Raw genomic sequence first — 12645 nt, forward strand, 5'->3', positions numbered from 1 at the left:
AACCAAAGGACTTGTATCCATGTATATGAGCATGACCAATGAACATAGAAAATAGGGGGGTGGAGGCATGTGCTGGGGGTGGGAGTGTCAGGCAGAGTTCAATGGAGGGAAAAGGAGACATATGTAAAACTTTCAACAGTAAAGAATTTATATATTTATATAAGTATATATATGTGTGTGTGTGTGTATATATATATATATATATATATATATATATATATATATATATATATATTAAAGTTGCAGGTCTGTGTACTGGACACATGCATTTCTATTGTCATTTTATAACTAGTCTATGGAAACCACAATGAAGTGGTTGGAAAAGCACTGGTCTTTTAGTCACAGTTTCTCAGTTACTAACAGGCTAACTCAATCACTAACCTTGAGAAATTAAACCTCTCTCTGACTTAATTTTAGTAAAATAGTAATAATAATATTTGCTTAAGCTTCCTCATCCACAAGTTAGATTGACACTCTGATAAGTGTGACAGATTAAATATATTATTATTACTATGCCCTGTAAAATACATATGACATAACATGTGCTTACATGTGTAGATTTTAGTAGGGGTGATATATTTGGCATATAATTGATGTATAAAACTTTGTCTAAAACATATGCTCTTCAGTATATAGTTACAGTAAATATATGTATATAATTTAATTTTTTAAATCTTTATTGTTGAGAGCATTACAGATGTGCCCCCTTCCCCTCCCCATTGTCCCCCTCCACCCAGTTCCCACTTTGCTCTAGGGCTACGCCTTCACCACCCTATTGTCTCTGACCACAGGTACTGCATATATGAATATAAAATCTTTGGTTAATCTCTCCCCACCCCCTCTCCCCCTTTCCCTTTGAGGTTCATTAGTCTGTTCCATGTTTCCATGCTTCTGGTTTCATTTTATTCTTCAGTTTATTTTGTGCATTAGATTCCTTGCTTGTTTATTTTAATTTTTACATTCAATTGTTGATAGACATCTATATATTGCCATTTTCTTGTTCATATTTTTATTTCTTCTTTCTTCTTCTTCTTCTTCTTCTTCTTCTTCTTCTTCTTCTTCTTCTTCTTCTTCTTCTTCTTCTTCTTCTTCTCCTCCTCCTCCTCCCCTTCCTCCTCCTTCTTCTTCAAGAATGTCCATCATCATTTCATATAATACTAGTTTGGTGATGATGGATTCCTTTAGCTTTTTCTTGTCTGTGAAGCTCTTTATCTGACCTTCAATTCTAAATTATAGCTTTATGCCGGAGTCCAGCCCCAGCAGGTCCAGGGGTTACCAAAGGCGTAGACGGAGTCGGCGAAGAGGGAAGGACACGTAGACAGTGTTCAGTTGATCAGCAGCCTAGCCAGGATCTCCAGCCAAGTTCTGGTCTGGATCTCCAGAGAGGTTCTGTAGCCATGTTCCCTTGCTAGGTTCTTCAGCCAGGTTCTGTGTAGGTTCTGTCTGTACGTTCTCTCTTCTAAGTCCTGTCTCCTGAGTTCTGTCTCTTGCTGTCTTGTTGCATCTGTATTTATACCAGTTGATTCCAATCCTATCAATCTCTATTACAAAGGTTAGGGCGTTTCTTATCTCCATTCCAGGGAGTAAAGATTATGTAGTTTAAGCATGATTGTTCGTAGTTAAAGTGATTAATTACCCGCCTTGCACTTAGTTGAGGGGTTTTATCCCCTCCCTAACTTCAGGGGAAAATCCCTACCTGGGGAAACAACCTTTCTTGGAGAGGTGACCTTGGTTAAAACACAGCACCAAGAAGGTGAGCAAACATATTAAGAACAGTATGTCATATATGCCAGGTCCCTTGAAACAGCAAGCATGGACCGGCTCCCGGCAGCTTTACTGGGTAGAGTAATCTTGGTTGTAGGTCCTTTCTATTCATCACTTTGAATATTTCTTGCCACTCCCTTCTGGCCTGCAGTTTCTCTTGAGAAATCAGCTGACAGTCATATGGGCACTCCCTTGTAGGTAACTAACTGCTTTTCTCCTGCTGCTTTTAAGATCTTCTTTTTGTCTTTAACCCTTGGCATTTTAATTATGCTGTATCCTGGTATGGGCCTCTTTAGATTATATTTTATCCACATATTAGAGAATATGAGTATCAATGCTCTGTTTTCAGGGTGGGTCTTACAAGAACTAGAGAATAAATAATGGGAAAGGGTATATTAAATAATTAATTCACAAAAACAAAGTGTTCAAAAGCAACTAAGAGAGGTTGGTAGTTCATTATGATAGAATTAATAACGAACAGATGAACTTTACTATTTGTTTTGATTGAAATATGTATGAAAAATTTAAGGATAAAAAGGCAAGTGGTTATTTTCAAGAAACCTTGTTTTTTTAAGAATATATATATATATATGTATATAGGTAGATAGATAGATAGATAGATAGATAATAGATAAATAGATGTCTTTATTGATTTCAGAGAGGAAGGGAGAGGGAAAGAGAGAAACATCAATGATGAGAGAGAATCCTTGATTAGCTGCCTCCTTCAGGTCCCTTCTGCAGATCAAGCCCACAACCCAGGCATGTGCCCTTGATTGGAATCAAATCTGGGATCCTTCAGTCCGCAGGCTGACACTCTATCCACTGAGCAAACCAGCTAGGACAAGAAATCAACCCTTCTGAAAAATGACTTTAAATCCATCCTTTTCTCAAACTGCGGCTCATGAGCCACAGGCAGCTCTTTGGCTCCTTGAGTGTGGCTCTTCCTAAGCCTTAGGAGTACCTTAATTAAGTTAATAACAATGTACTTACCTATATTAAGTTTAAAAAATTTGACTCTCAAAAGAAATTTCAATCATTGTACTGTTGATATTTGGCTCTGTTGACTAATGATTTTGTCGACCACTGCTTTAGACAAAGAGAAATAAAATACTATTTTATTTTATCTGCCCTTATCTTGCAATGGTCTACTTTTCCCATTCTCAGATTGGTAGCTTCATATTAATACTACCTCAAACTAATCTCACTACTGTTGTTCATTTGTTCTGAGAATGTCACATTCTGAAAATGTTTCCACAATGGAAGTAGAGTTTATGCAATTAATTGCATGTTTAATTTGGATTGAACCTAAGATTGAAGTAAAGCATTAATCAGCACATTGTTTTATTTCTTTTTTTCAGGTTAGAAAACATGATTTTTCTAGTGTGTTCTTGTTTAATGCCAAATAATATAGTATCCACTTAAAAATTAAAACACACCACTAATTAAGCAACTTAAAAAAAAAAACAAAATACTTAGCTGGGTTGTATGCTGGGTGAAAAAGATGAATGCATCTGCCAAATGTACACATTTTACAACTGTTGCATAATTTGAATCCTGGGAGAATTTGATTCATGTTACTCACCATTTCCTCCACTGGCACTACACCTAATAAACCATATATATTAAACTTTTATAGGGAAAACACTAACCTATTTTCACTGATACCTGGATTCTAATGAATCAAAATAACAAACAAAACAGAAACAGACTCATAGATTTGGAAGAGAGTGACAGTCGTCAGAGAGGAAGAGGGCTGGGGAACTGGGTGAAAAAGGTAAAGAAATTAAGCAAAAAAAAAAAAAAAAAAAAAGTCCACCAGTGTGGTTTAGTTGTAAGAAGCCAGGAGGTCTCCAGTACTATGTAGGATTCTTGGTCAACGCAGTGCTCAGGTTGCAGACTCAATCCCCAGTAGGGGGCATGCAGGAGGCAACCAATCAATGATCTTCCTCTCTCATTGATGTTTCAATCTCTCTCCCTTCCTCTCACTCTAAAAATTAATAAAAATATTTTAAAAACAAAACTCATAGACACAGACAACAGTATGGTGATTACCAGAGGGAAGGGGGCATGGGTGGAAATAGGAGAGGGTAAAGGGGGATAAATGGTGATGGAAGGATACTTGACTTGGGATGGTAAACACACAATACAATATACAGACATTGTATTATAAGATTGTACACCTGAAATATGTATAATTTTATTAACAAACTAGAGGCCCGGTGCACAAAAATTTGTGCACTCAGTAGGGGGAGGGGGTCTCTCAGCCTGGCCTGAGCCCATTTGCAGTCCAGGACCCCTTGGCAGATGTCCACCTGTCGACTTAGGCCCACTCCCTGGGGGATCAGGCCTAAGCTGCAGTCAGACATCCTTCTGGCAAATAATGCCAAATAATTGGCAGCCAGGGAGTCCTCGGGGGATGCCCACTAAAGGCTTAGGCCCCCAAGGGAGCTGTGATGAGGAAGCTGGGGTGACAGAGGAGCCACGCTGTCCCACCCCGCTGCCCTCGGTCGAGTCACACACAGGATGCCCGGATGGCAGCTGGGCGGGATGGCCGATCGCTGCTGCACTGCCCGGCCACCCTGGGTTGGGTTGCGCCTGGGACGCCCGGGTCACAGATAGCAGGCCCGGATGGTGGCAGGGCAGGCGGGATGGCACTGTCCTGCCCCACTGCCCCGGGTGGCAAATAGCAGGCCCGGATAGCGGTGGGGCAGGTGGGATGGCGCTGACCCGCCCTGCCTGTGGTATGCAAATTAGCCACCATCTTTGTTGGTGGTTAATTTGCATATTGCGCTGATTAGCCAATGGGAGGCATAGCGAAGGCATGGTCAATTACCATGTTTGTCTATTATTAGATAGGATGTCACCTCAATACATTCAATTTAAATATCTATCTATCTATATATATATATATATATATATATATATATATATATATATATAGACTTCTCCATAACTCCATAATACATATGATATTTCATCTTCTTTGGCCTTATTTCTTTGTGTTCTGAATTGATTCAGGATTTGGGTAGAGAAGATGAGTGGCATTTTAAAAAATAGTGAAGATGCTTGATTGACCTGAGCTAGGTCAATAGAATTATCTTTCCTGGGATTGTGAGTCTTTACAAACAGAGGGGCCAAATTTGGTTGAAGCAGGGTTATCTGTAAGCTGTTCCCTGGAGAGAAAGATTGAGAAATTACCAGAAAAAATGAAATCATGTATAAAATATTGCCATTAGTTCATGAATAAGTTAGCTACCTCAAAAGAAAGGTTTGATAGCCCAAAGTATGCTTGTGATAAGAAAATCATGTTGTTTATAAAAGTGAATAAGAGGTGATTAAGCACTTGGGAGGGGGAGCAAAAAAAAACATAGTCCTGGATAGGGAAAATAATTTTTTTCTAACCATAAATTTAAACCTTCCTAAAACATTATAGACACATTTATTGGTAGTTTTAAAAAATAAATAGTAAGAAGTTACTTTTAAATAACCATTCTGTCAGGGAAGGAAATTGCATCCTCAGGGGAAATTGCAATCATTAACAAAGATTTTGACTCAGAGAAAATGGTGTGGATCTATACTCATGTTTCAGTCTGTGAAGGGGCAAAATAAATAAATAAATAAATAAATAACAACTTTCCAGATGCCTTGCTTATTAAGCTAGTTATGCATTTCACTGCAGGTTGTAAAACAGTAGAACATGCACAAGGGGCTCATAAGCATATTTTAGAGTGAGGGAATATCATTTACACTGCTTTTATATTGTTAATATCACCCCAGAGATTAAGGTTAAGTTTAAACTACTGTAAATCTACAGTTTGCTCGCCTTTGTATAATTTCATTTTTAATTGAATGAGACTCACATCAATGAATATATGATTAAGCAATAAGCCTAATAAAATAATACTTTTATTGTACACAGATTTATTAAAATCTTGGACATATATAGCACAGCAACATACTATTAAGCCAGTTTGTGGTTTACAGTGAAGTTCATTGAGTAGATTTTAGATTTGTTTTTTGTTGGAATGAAATTTTGATACAGTCTTTTTTATTTTTTTCTTTACAGCCTGAACACTGATGGCAGAACTCCAACTGATCATAGACGCGAATAGGGTGCTGTAGCAGTTACCTGCTTATCTAGTGTAATTCTTAAGAATTCGTACTCAAATTCTTAAAACATGGAACCACCAATTACTGTTTGTTCATTACCAGTAAATAGAACTTTGCACGTACAGGAAAAATGTATTAGAGAATGGGCTTTACACATTTTTAGCAGATAATCATAATGATGATTAATTTTGATATTTTACACTTCTATAATCCCTTTCTTCCATGGAATTCATACTGCTTCAAAAAGATTATCATGTTAATCCACACAACATCTTAGTGGGTAAGAAAGTGAAATAATTTTTAAGACAGAGAAAATGCTATTTCTAAATGACATGACAGAAATGAAAATGTAGACATAACCACTTCAAGCTCTGATTACTATGAAATAGCTTTAAATCTGGCTGACCTGGGATTTATCAGGAATTATGTGAGGGGGTAATTCATTTGTGCAAATGATCAATACATGTTATGACTGCTTAAGTGCTCACCTTTCTAAAAGATACACGTTGCTTGTAGTGCTCTCAAAGAGAATATAGAGAGCTCTAGTTTGTAGTTATTACCATGCCTAGTTCTTCCTTTAATTTGTTGATGGTGAAGCAACTCAACCAGTCCCTTTCTACTAGCACATCCCTAATCTGTAAAGAAGGCAATGATATAACCACATACCCAAGCTACTAAAAATGCCCCTTTAATTCTTTTCTGATCTCATCCCATCTTCAATTCTGCTTCCTCTGTATTAAGCTATCATCAAGCAAACAATTGAAAAATCTATGGGCATAAGAAAGAAAGGCAGATATGATGGGTCAGTTGCATCATAGATATTTTCCATTGCTCACCCTCTGCTCTACACATGGCAAGATGCCTAAAATGTTCCAGTGATTAGAACCAAATGGGTTGCTTGGCTTGAATTATCCAGGAAATGGCCTCACATATTTTTAAGTGTTCACTAGTACTTAATGGAGACTTGGCCAAAGGCTGATGGCTAATACTTGTCCTCATTATTTTTATGCTTCCTAAGAATCTAATAGAACAGTATTACAATGTGTTAAATGTTACTCTAGTGATCAAAAAGATTTAATGCCCCTCCTAGAGTTCCCCCCTTACACAAGCGAAATGTAATCCATTGTTATTTCTACATCTGCCTAAGAATTAAGTTGTTGTAACAGAAGCACTACTCATCTTATGTGAAAAGCCAACTGAGGTTTTAACCATTCTACAATAATCAGTTCTCTGTAGCACTACATGCAGTTTCTGCTGAGATGGCCACCTACCCTACACACTTCTAAATATATTAATTTATATCAATATGACATTCCAGTTGTTCCATGATCTCAAGGAATTCCTTCTATGGCATAGGCATTTGGCTTCAGGTGCTCTCTACAGACTGTAGAAGGTCTACTTGTATAGAGTAGGTGGGCTGCTTTAACTGAAGTCAGTGTAATAATGCAAATTAGAAATAAGCCATGGAGGATTGAGGCAAATAATTTTTTAAATTTATTTTTTAAAATTTATTAATACCAAATATCTGAACTGAATAACACAGATTAATGATTTAAAATATAACAACCATAAATATCTCATTACTTGATAAGGAAGCAGCATATATTGAAATATAGGGGAAATTGAAAAGCATTTTCAAATTAACTAAATCACTTAAAAACAAACAAATGTCTTTTTACAAATAGGTATGGTTAATTGACTTTGGTTGAACTATAACAAATACTCGTGTTTTCTTCTGGCCTTTATGACACCTGATTTTAGCATTTTCCTTTGCATTAGCTTCAGATATATACCACAGAAGGCAAGTCTCACACTTATTTAAATTTGGTACTGTCAGATGTGGCCCTTTGGAGATAACTCAAGTGATCAGCAGAGACTCATCTCCTGTGTCATGGGGTTTGCCTATGTCAGGCAGTACTGTGCTAAGGGAAGGACTGTTTGGGCTTTCATTTTTATTTTTACAATGGTCACATTTATGTGTATCAAATTCCCCCTTTTACTTATCTAATAAATTTTAACGCAATAAACTCTGTCAGTTCTCCACAAATATCTGTGTCACTCCTTGTAAGTTCCTAAGCTCCCTAACATTCCTCCAGAGAGGCTTTGTTCCTTGCTCCTCCTGATATTTAATCTTGTTTACATCGAAAATGCATATTAGATCATCTCTGTTTAGAGCTCAAGTACAAACCCTCATAAAAACATGAAACATTTAACTACTAATTAGCTGTTTTCTATTCCTAATGAAATGAGCATGCCGGGTTTGGATTAATATTCAGCTACAGCTCTCCTCTGTTTATGTTTCCAGATGTTTTTATCTAGGAGTTTACTTTGACAGCTACTACTAAATGATGAATCACTCATATTATAGCTGAAATGCATTTTGAAATTGAAATGTGGTAAACTTAAGAGATTGCTCCAAGATTCAGTGTCAGTTAGCAGGTCAATATTGGCTCCTCCCTATGATCACTCTGCTTTGGTATATGTAAAACAATAACAGAATCTGTGTCAACATTATACATCATGCTACACAAAAGTCTATTTTGCTACTATTCTCTAAGTTAAGAGAAAAAGTTTTGTTACTATGAAATCTCAATTTAATTGTATTCTGGGTAGAACAATTCATTCATATTGATGTCTTCTTTTTGCTAGCCTAGTTTTTCTTTGGATTTTTGAGCTGCTGTGTGAAGAGTTCCTGATAGGCCTTATAAACTGGCACATTTAATGAAGGATGTGAACAGAAATGTTTGTCTTTTTTTTAAATAAGAAGTATAATTAAAAATAAAAAGGAGGGAGATTTTCAGAAATTTCATTTTTTCTGAATGACAAATGATGATTGCTTTTTGTCATTTGTTCTATATTTATGTACCTTTTTTTACAGGATTTATTTTTGTTTTTTCATTGCTTTCACATTTGTAATGTTCACAATTTGTATGGCATGATTTAAGCTTTAGCTACATTGTATACCTTCAATCATGGTAAAATAACTGTCTGCCATTTGATGTTGAAGAACTTTCCTTTGACATTTAGGCTTTGTATACAGAAGATGAGGTAGACTGGAAAACTGAGCAACTATCTGGTGAATTTTATCAGAATGAGTATTCTCAGATGCCACTCGGGAGTCTGAACAATTCTCCGGCTGTGGCTGATAACTAGACAGTTTCCAAAAATTTAGGTTTTGTTTTCTTCTGGTCACTAGAAAAGTTCAGGTGAATTCCATAGGCTCTTTGACTGGTTGCCCTCTAATGAAGCCTGACCCTCCAGGCCATCTGACCAACATAAACACAAATTCCTTTTTTCTTCTATTCCTTACCACATCTTTATTTTTGACTCAGTGGTACTCTCCACAAAATTCCTCTGACACCCCGTAATACCTTCTACACAAAAGAATAACTATTTTAAATATATTATACACAAGGCTTAAAAGGGATATATTTTCCTCCTGACAATGCTGTTTTGACGAGATTGAACTAATATTTTAGAGTAGACATATCAGTTCAACAATGATAATTCAAATCTCCTTTATATGTGAAGATGATATATTTAACATACATAGATTTTTAGTGTTTCTTAAGCATGGGTGATGGATTTGTACTGATCATCCACACTTTCTTTTCTGGATTTTCTTTTGTGACCAATTTTTATGAGGTTGCTGGCTAGAAACTCAAGCCATAACCCATGACTCTGGAAGAGAGCAAGGTTAGACAAAAAAAAGGTAGAATCATTTTTTGAAAATTTTTCCAATTATAGTTTTACCCACACCATCAAATATTTTCTAACTCTAGAATGGTATGCATTCTTTTGATTACCAACATTTAAATAGATACTGGTTTGATTAAGCACTGATTAAAATAATAATCAGACCTATTTTCCCTTGATGCAATATAAACAGTTCCAGGGTTAACCTGGGGAGAGGAAATTCTAAATGTACAAATAAGTCATTACCTTACATCATGATTGGATACTCCTTTCTCTCTGTTTTGGTAAAGCCTAGGGATCTCAAATATACCATTATGTACAAAAGCCAAAGTAATGTAGATAGCTAGAGACAACACAGTTTATGAAAAGAACCATCAGTCTTCTATGTCTCCAGTGCTATGGAAAGAAAAGCTGTAACATGAAACTTGAGACATCTTTGAAAACTGGCATATTAACATATAGAAATGTTAAGAAATTTAAAATTTTCCAATAATAAACCAAGCTAGTTACATCAGATCATTTAGGTTTCTGGAGGTAGAAAGTTAGTGTTTTTAAGCACGTATCAGAATTATTACTCAGAAGAACTAACTTGTTTTCTTTCTTTCTTTCTTTCTTTCTTTCTTTCTTTCTTTCTTTCTTTCTTTCTTTCTTTCTTTCAAGGAGGTAACTGTTACTGTTTAGCAATGTCACAACTGTTTTATTCAGCCTGAAAGGTCCTCGCTGGCTTTACATAAATGAAGATGCTTGTGATTACAATTTATCTCTGAAACTCCACAGCATGGAGTTATTTCAGTTATGTTTATCAGCAACACTTTGTTTACTAAAACAGCTATTCAGTCTAAATTGATTTATAAAAAAGGGATGTGTGTGCATTTTAAAAGTAATGATGTGAACTTGTCCTCGCATTAGATTGACCAGTTTAAGACTATGAGCTAAATTCTCATGGTTTAAGTAACCTGACCATATTTGATGCTTTTCTATGTTCACTTCAGCTTGGCCTTTTGTTTTTAAAAGAAAAAATGTGGTATTGTGTTAGAGACTAGAAATTTATATGTATGTTTCTCTGTTCTATGATATATTAAGTTAAAGTACAACTTCTTTGTTTAAAAAATGTACTTGCTAAACTTCAGTATGAATAAAAGCATTTTGACTTTGTTGATTGTCATTGAGTTTTTATTTTCAAGTTGCCAACTGCAGTAATTGAAGAAGAGCCATAGAGCAAAATGAAAATATAAGAACTAGGAAAGCATTTGGAAAACTTCCACTGGTTTGGTTACTTTCAAACAAATATGAACTTACATCTTATTTTCAGTTCACCTGTTTAAATAAGCCAATAGTATTGTCCTCAATTGTTCTATTGAATCACACTAGATTTCCTATTTCTGGTTGTATGCTTAGTGAACTTGCTTCTAGGAAGAAGGTTTATATGGGGAATCAGGAAAAACGTGGTGAATCAAGACTGAAAACTCTTCTGTTTTTTTTTTATAATTTCTTTATTATTATTATTATTATTATTATTAGTTAAGGTATTACAAATGTGTCCTCATCCCCCCCATTAACCCCCAACCTCCCCCCACACACAACTCTTCTGTTTTTTACTAAAATGTTTCTTCTCGAACCAACTTCAGTGGAGAAAATAAATAAATAAATAAATAAATAAATAAATAAATAAATAAATAAATAAATAAATAAATAAAAAACAAACAAACAAACAGAAAGGATCATATATCTACTCTGACCCAAAGAAATTCTAGGTCTCCCTGTACATCACAATATCCATTATACCTAATGAAAATCAAGGCTAGATTTTTTTTTTAAGTGCCTAATGCCTTAGCCTTGCCTTACAATTTACCTAATCTGTCTGCACCACTTCTTTGGTTCATTTGCAGTAAAATTCTGAAGTCCACCCAAATTCTGGTTCACCAAGGAGCCTCTTAGTTTTTTCTACACAGTAGCATTTCCACTCCTCACCTTATCTTCTGAAAGATATTAGTATATTGTATCTCATAGTGCTTCTATTCAGGCAAAAACTTTGAGTCTTCTAGTTTGGAACCATGTTGCTTAATTCCACAGATGTTTCCCACACCATCACTTCTTTCTTCACCATCCTCATTTATGGAAATTTTAAGAGTCCTGAGAAGACTACAAGCTATTGTTGTTGGCTAAGCAAGCCTGCTCTAGTAGTATGCCCTCCACAAACAGCACAATAAGCAGGGTACCAAATAGTCAAGCATATGATATGTAATATTACATTATTGAATGCTTAATGTAATAACCAGAGGAAACCTGTGTCACTAGTTCCCCAATTCTCAGGGATTCAGGTACCCAATACTGTCTGTGATTTAGCCTCATCTGGTAGTAGTTATCCACACTATATTAACGTTTATGGGGGTGATTTGACTCTGGGTCGAATGATGGCTAGGACTTCTTGGGACATGGAAGCGACCATAAGAATCTCCTTGTTGTCCTAACTGGTTTGGCTCAGTGGATAGAGCATCGGCCTGCGGACTGAAGGGTCCCAGGTTCGATTCCGGTCAAGGGCATGTACCTTGGTTGTGGGCACATCCTGGGGGTGTGCAGGAGGCAGCTGATCAATGTTTGTCTCTCATTGATGTTTCTAACTCTCTATCCTTCTCCCTTCCTCTCTGTAAAAAATCAATAAAATATATTTAAAAAAAGAATCTCCTAGTTGTTTGGAGCCCAGTTCATTGGCCCATTTAGAGAAACAGCAAGGAAAATACTGGGAGTGAAGCCCACTCTGCACTACCATGTTTCCTGCTAGAGGATTGCTTGCCATTTCAATGAAACACTTTGACCACACATCTATATCCTCCTCCTCAGCACTTCCTCTCTCCTCCAACATAATAATCTTAGCCTTAAGAAAATAGTCTGGGTAGGATAGAAATACTATATATTCATTGTAGGGTAGTGGTTTTACTGTATATCAGTTCTTTCTCAGGTATAAACCTTCTAAGGTTGGGAGGACCAATGTTACACCATTTCCCTTGCATTCTCTTTGGATAATATAGTTTATATTTATCCTGAAACTGTGGCTAGATCAGCCTCACACAAACT

This window comes from Myotis daubentonii, chromosome X (genome assembly GCF_963259705.1).
Source record: "Myotis daubentonii chromosome X, mMyoDau2.1, whole genome shotgun sequence".
NCBI classification, from domain to species: Eukaryota; Metazoa; Chordata; class Mammalia; order Chiroptera; family Vespertilionidae; genus Myotis; species Myotis daubentonii.